The following is a 6,901-nucleotide window of genomic DNA, read 5'->3' on the forward strand; positions in this document are numbered from 1 at the left end:
CAGCGGGCACACCTGCCCCGTCCTCAGTGTCCCAGCAGTACATCGTGGTCACCGTCTCTGGTAAGTGGACATGTGTGTGGGGCCAGGGTGCTCTTTAAACAACTCCAAGAGGAGCTTTGGGGAGCATCCTGGCAGTGAGGGCTGTCACTTACTGTGCCTGTTATCAGGGTGGCAGCTTTCAAACTCTCCAGGATTCCCAGGTGAGACTTGGGGAACATCTCTGGGGAAGGAGTGACCAGGCCAGACAGGGAGGCCTCTGTGCCCCCGACTCCTCCCCACCAGGGTAGCTCTAAGAGCTGCTTGTCTATCCCCAAGTGAGATGTCACTTGAAGAAAGGATTGGGCAGTGGAGTTAAAGTTCATAAACATCTGCTGGAGAGGAGGGCGAGCACACGGCCGCTGTGCAGTAGTCCTGGCCTCACTGCGCACCAGCCCCTTGGCTGCCCTGCCTCAGTTTCCTCATCCGAAAAAGGTTCCTAATGGTTTCATGCGCTCAGGGGATGTGTGTGAGGTGGGGGCACTTCAGGGAGATTGGCTGGAGGGCCTGAAGGCATCACCTCCCTCCGTTCTCATTTCGTTTTTCGCCGGACTTGGGCCAAGCAGGGCTCTTGGCTGGACAAGTTCAAGAGTATGTAGCCAAGAGCTCCTGTTCCTCACTGTGCCCACCCCGTAAAGCCTTGGAGAAAATGACCAGGAAACTTGGGTCATGGCGCCTGTGCAGCCTTCCTAGAGCATCTAACCCACGCCCCAGTCTTACCAGGACAAGGCCAGACCGGCAGAGGGAACCCAGAGCAGAGGGTTCGGACAGGCGGTCACTCCCCTGAGGGGAAGTGTATAGCTCAGACCAGGACTGGGCGTTGTTAGTGGTTTCCAGTGTGCTCTGAGGAGGGGGGAGGATGCAGCAAAACCCCCAGTTGAGGCTGACCCAGATCTTTTGGAGTGAAAAAGGAAGTGGCAGGGGGTCACAGTGCATTCTGGAGGCTGTGGAAGTAGTAGATCAAGACTGAGTTTAGGACCATAGATGATAGTTAAATATGTGGCAATTGACATGACTCCATGGGACTAGGACAGATGCAGCCGGGGCCCTGGGCAGCATCGTGGAGATTCCTGGCAGTGTCAGTGTCCCCAGAGAGGGCCAGGGGGTGGGGCACGCAGGAGCTCAGAGCATTGGCGCTTTACCACACAGATGGTGTGGAGGGATGGCACATGAGAGCCATGCGGAGCACACTGGGTTGAGGCCAGGCCATGGGCATGGCCAGGGTTTCCAGGCCACAGATCTCTGGTGGGTTCTCAGTGCTGCCCAGCAATCCTGCTACATCTTCTCCCTAGCATACCCCGCACTGTCCGAGAAACCCACTTCCCCTCTGGCCCCTAACCTCTATCACCTCCATCTCTGCGTTCTTGACCCCTGACCCTGCTGCTGACCGCACTGGGGACAGGGTGTCATCATGTGATGAGAAGGACCCCACTCCCTCCCCCAGCCAGCCTCCCAGCTCCATCTCATCCACCGGCTTCACCTGTCCCAGGCCGCCCTCTCTGTGACTTGCTCCTGCCATCTAAGCCTCGTCCTTCGATCCCTATCTTGCATTCTTTCTCACCTGCCCACAAAGATGGAACAGCTCCCATTTTAACCAGGACCCCCACCCCCAGGCCCTGCATCCCCTCTAGCTGCCACTAGTGTCTTCCCTTTAAGTCAGAATTTCTCAAAGGATTTGTCTTTCCTTCCTTACCCCAAGCTCTCTCCCCAGCCACCCATACCTTTCCTCCCAGAGATGCCCTCTAGCCCTGGTCTCCACCCACCTCCCTGCCACTCCTTCTCTGTCCCCTTTGCTGCTTCCTTCTCATCTCTCTGGCCTCGTCAGCAATGACCTCATCAGATCTGGGGCCTCCTCTTCACTCCAGTGACTCATCCTTCATTGGGGCCTTGTCTAATGTCTCTGCTTTTAATGCCACCTCCATGCTGACAATACCCATATTGAGATCTGTGCCCTGGGCCACAGCCCGGAACCCCAGGATCCTGTGTCCAGCTTCCTCTGACCATCTACTCAGTTGAATAGGCCTCTCAAGTCACCATGGCCAAATGGGACTCTAGATTCCCCCCCAATTCAAACCTGCTCTCCTTTGAGCCTTCCTCGTCCTCATAAACACCACCCCCAGACCCAGGTCAGCTTTGATTCCTCTTACCCATCCTCCAGCAAGCAAGGCCTCTTGGCTCCCCCTCCTAAATCCAGCCATCTCTCCTGCCTCCATGGCCCCCGGCATGGTCCAGCTCCCACTCTCACCCTTCACAGTCCTCCCCCTACAGCAGCTAGAGGGAGCCTATTGACAGTAGTCATAGGTCCCTTAACATTCCAGCTCAACCCAGCTGATTCCAAGGCAGGTGACCTTGGCTACTCTCTGAGACACCCTGGCCTGGGCTTTCTGGCTTCTAGGACATCTGCTCCTTTGGGCCCCTCCCATAGGAAAGGGCTTTAAACTTTCCACACTTGCTGTGCCCCTGCAATGAGCACCCAACCTCCTGACCCTGGCCTGCAAGTTCTGCTGGCTGCTCGGCCCCACCTGGCCCCACTGTGCCCTCAAACCCTTGCTCTAGCCTCACTGGTCTACCTGCAGCTCTACAAACCCACCAGGCTTGGTCCAGCGTCAGGGCCTTTGCACTCTCAGTGCTCTCTGCTGCCTGGAGCACTCCACCCTAGATCTCTGGAGTTTCATCCCTCCTGTTTTTCCGGTCTCTGCTCAGATGCCACCTCCCTGACGCCCATACCACCTCACGGGCACTCTCACTCCTTATCTCTTTACTTTGCTTTGTTTTTCTTAATATCATCACCTGTAGTGATGACAGTGGTGATATCTACCTCCATTATCTGTGAGGGCGGAGCTCTGTCTACTGAGTCTTGGTGGAATGGTCGAACTCCCATATGAATGCTGGCCTGACCCCGTGCAGCCCTCACAACCGGTCAGCCCCTGGGCCACCAAGAGCAGATGGGAGGCCTTCCGTGGCACAGGTGGAGGGCTTTGCTCAGCTCCAGGGCATTGCTTGGCTCTGGACCTCCTGGGTGCTGGCTTTAGCTGCCTTCTGGTCTAGGGTCTCTAGAGCAAGCGTCTAGAATGGGCGCACAACTCCAGGCCCCAGAACTCCCCAAATCCCAGCCCATCCCCTCTGTTCCCCTCCGTTCCTCCAGCTCCTCCAGTTCTTCCTGGAACTATCCCCACGGAGACCCTGTGCTTAGAGGTCAAGCTTCGGCATGGTCTCTTGGGTCTCAGCAGGACTCTTACTAGCTGTGGGGCTGGGGAGGTGGCCCCCAGTCCTCCCACCGTGCTGCAGGGCGCTCTGGGCTATTGGCATAACTCTTGGGATCCCTTCTTTGGCAGTGGCTTAATCATCTTTTACAGTGGTCTTAGGAGATTTCTTTCTTCTGCTGCTCCTGGATCTGGCAGGAGTGAGCTATCCCCAGAAGAGTGTCTGGGTGATGTTTCCTAGATCTGTTCTGAGAAGGGGGAGGTTGGCTAGCACCCTGCAACTGCACTCGCTGCTGTCGACCCCTCCCCCACCCCCTTGCAGTGATTTCCTAGGGGGTCTCCTGTGACCTTCTTCCAGGTTAGTGTCTCTTTGTATGTAAGGGTGGCCTTTGGGCCATGTGAGCCAGTCCTGGGGTAGGGAGGTGGAGCTGTAAGTGACACCAGCAAATGCAGCAAGGTGCCTGGGGCTCCTCCAGGGCCAGAAGCAATCTGAGCTGACCAGGGACCCAGGGAGTTTCAGGGAGGGGGCAGGGAAGGGCCTGGACCCAGACTTGAAGCCCAGGCTGGCAGCCAGCCAAGGCAGCACCAAAAGGCAGGTCATCCAGCTCTGTCCTCGTGGGCTCTGTCCTAAGGTGACTTTGGAGGTGATGGGAAAGCAGCTCAAGTTTCTCTGCTCAGAAACAATCTTCTAGATCCATGAATCCCATCTTCAGAGGCCACCAGACTCTTGCCAGAAACTCGAGGTGGAAAGAGGGCTCTGTGGGTCCTGGCAGTGTCCCCAGGACAGTGACACCAAGCCTGCCTGCCAGGGATGGGGCTAGCCTGAAGCAGGGGCCATGTCCAGCTTCTCGTCCCTGCTTCTCTCTCACTTGGAGTCCTTGGGAGTCCCAAAGACTTGCGTGTGAGAGAGGGGCATAGAGGGTGGGCGTGTGTGGTTTCCTCATCGAGGTCAGGACCGACAAGGGACCCAGGACCATGGGAGCAGCAGAGGCCTAGAGGTCCCCCTCCCCCAAGTTCTCCTGACTGAAATCATCCCTGGGAGCAAAGGACTGGGAGGGAGAGGCCACACTACCCCATCTATTGTCCGTGGGAATGGGCCTCTCTCAGCTTCCCCCAAGTAGCTCATGGCCTTTGAGGTATGAATAGATCTTGAAGGGGAAGTGCAGGGTCCAGGGAAGATGAGATACTCACCCGCCTAGGGACAGGAAATCAGCTGCCACTTCCTGACTAGAGTCTTGAGACAGTGGGGCCCTCCCTGATCTCATGCACATGCCTAGAATGGAGATGGCAGATAGACAGATGCAGACGCTCTCAGACTCCCCACTTCCCGGCACACACACCTTAGGCAAGACACGGGCAGACAGGGGCCGCACAGGAAGCCCCTCATCCGAGGAACAGACTCTGACACCTTACCTGCTCACCTTCCTCTGTCCCAGCCTGGGGCCACCCCAGACACAGGAGACGGGCAAGACTGCTTCCCAGGCTTCCCTGTCCCAGACAGATGCCTGATATTCTGAGGGTCCCGCTCGAGGATCAGCCCTGGCGTTCTCATCAGAGCCTCGGGGCCTAGAAGGTGTCGGGGACCAGCCCTCCCACCCCCTACAACTCACTGCCCACTCCGCACCAGGCCAAACCTGCCACAGGCCTCCTTGGTTGGGCATCATCCCTTGGGCTGGGCTCCGCCGACACCCAGGTGTGCTGGGCTCCTCACGTGACTCGGGGTTTTCTCAGGTTTCTTCCAGGGGGGCCTCTCAGGGAGGGCCTCCTCCCTCACAGCTCAGGAAAGATTCCAGCAAAACAGGAATCCATGCTTTCTGGAACTGGCTGCAGAGGCAGCTGGCCAAGCAGGCCTGGGGTTATTCTAATGCCGGCCCCAAATGTGACCAATGGGAGGCTTCCCCCAATACCTCCTCCCACATCTGGCCACTACTCCCCCACTACCTAACACACGCATTCATGTGCTCTGCTCCAGACTTGGCCCCTGAGGTCCTTGCGTCTACCTGGGACAGCCCTTTGGCTCTGGCTGGGCCCTTCTCCTGGTATTTCCACATAACCAAGGCCCAGCTCCTTGCTTTGGAGGCTGAGTCCCACGCTGGGATGCTCTGGACCTTGTGTTGTTCCCATAGGCCCCTGTGCCCACATGCCTGAGTCTGCACACCACTGCCCATGGGGCCTCACCAGGTGTGACCTACGACTCTGGGTTCCATGCATAGCGTGAGATTCATGTGGGCACAGACATGGGCCGGTGTCCTGGCCTGCCTGTTCCCAGCTGGGTGACCTCGGTCAATTTCTTTCTTCCAGTCTCTGTAGCCTTATCTGAAATTAGGGGTAATAAAAGTTCCTTCCATCTCCGGCTGCCCAGGAAGACCCTAGTGCAGCACCTGGGGCACCAGAAGCACTATAGTTAGTCCTAGTCCTCCTTGTCCACCCCCCCACAGACACCCCCAATCTTGCCAGGGGACCCAGGAAGTGGGGCTGGGACCTTGGCTGCTTGTGGCAGCACATTAGAGGGCAGGCACGTGTGTGTCCCCAGCCCCACCCCAACCTCTGGAACTGTTGGGAGCAAATCAGGCCACACAGAGGGGCAGGATAAGTGGCTTCCTGGTTGGGGTGAGGGTCTCCCAGCCCACACCTTTCAGGAACACTTCACCCTCCATGCCCTCGCCCCCCAGCTCTCATTAATCACTCAGTGAAATGTGCATGAAACTCTACCTGTGCCGGTCTGATAGTATCTCTGGGTACCAGCCTCCCTCCTGTCAGTGCAGTGCAGTTCCAGCCCCAGCCCCAGCCCCAGCCCCAGCCCCTAGGAGGCCCTGCTTGGCCACACCTGCTGGGAGGGGAGTGTTTATTCCAAGAGGGCAGCTGGGAGCTCTGCTTCCACTGGGGGGATTAGCTCTCCAAGGTTGCAGGTATAATAAACCTGCCCTCCAGCCCTGCTGTTTCCGAAGAGGTGGGCCAGGAGTGAGGAGCACAGAGCAGGCTCCCCTGGACACAGGAGGGGGGGACGGACGGTGAGGGGGCACCATGTTCTATGATTGCCTCTTCTCGGCTGCCCTTCAGCGTGAGTACCAGCCTGCCCCCGCTCCACTGAGGACAGAAAGGCTGGGACCGTGGAGAGGGAGGGGGCTCGCAGCCACTGGCCTACAAGGTCTGCTGGGGCCACTCTAATCAACTGCAATTCCTGGGAAGCCACAGGCCATCTCAGGGAAGGTGGCTGCAGCACCTCTTCCTTCCAGGGCTACCGAGGTGGGAGGCCAGTCACTGCCTGGCTACAGGTCCTGTCTGTTGGGAAAAGGGGGTTCGGCCCTCTAGGCCTCCACTGCATCATGGCTTTCTGGTTACCCCTTCCAGTCCGGCTGTGGGGTAAGGAGGGTGGGGGTGGGGCTGCTTCTGGATATAAGGGTCCTTCTGGCCTCCACCCCAATGAACATGGGCAGGGCTGACCAGGGGGCAGGCAGGACTCTTGCAGAGGCCTGGCCCCATCGAGGGTCTGGCTCAGACTGTATCATCCCATCCACGTGGGCTCAGGCTCAGGGTGGGAGCAGGGGCAGAGGCAGAGCAGACCCTATGACTCCTCCTCCCAGAAGGTGCCATGCGGGCCAGTGAGACTGTGTCAGAGGCCAGCCCAGGCTCTACGGCCAGCCAGACCGGAGTCCCCACTC

At 58.2% G+C, this 6,901-nt stretch overlaps 1 protein-coding gene across 1 annotated transcript in view; it reads left to right on the plus strand.

Annotated features, from left to right (window-relative positions):
• The window catches only part of RFX1 (regulatory factor X1), a 23,490-nt gene continuing 16,589 nt past the window's right edge, over positions 1–6,901 (plus strand). Inside the window, exon 1 of the mRNA XM_006761397.1 lies at positions 1–60. The gene's annotated coding sequence lies outside the window, so the exon portion shown is untranslated. The remainder of the gene's footprint in view (positions 61–6,901) is intronic.

This window comes from Myotis davidii, unplaced genomic scaffold (genome assembly GCF_000327345.1).
Source record: "Myotis davidii unplaced genomic scaffold, ASM32734v1 scaffold1238, whole genome shotgun sequence".
Classification (NCBI taxonomy): domain Eukaryota; kingdom Metazoa; phylum Chordata; class Mammalia; order Chiroptera; family Vespertilionidae; genus Myotis; species Myotis davidii.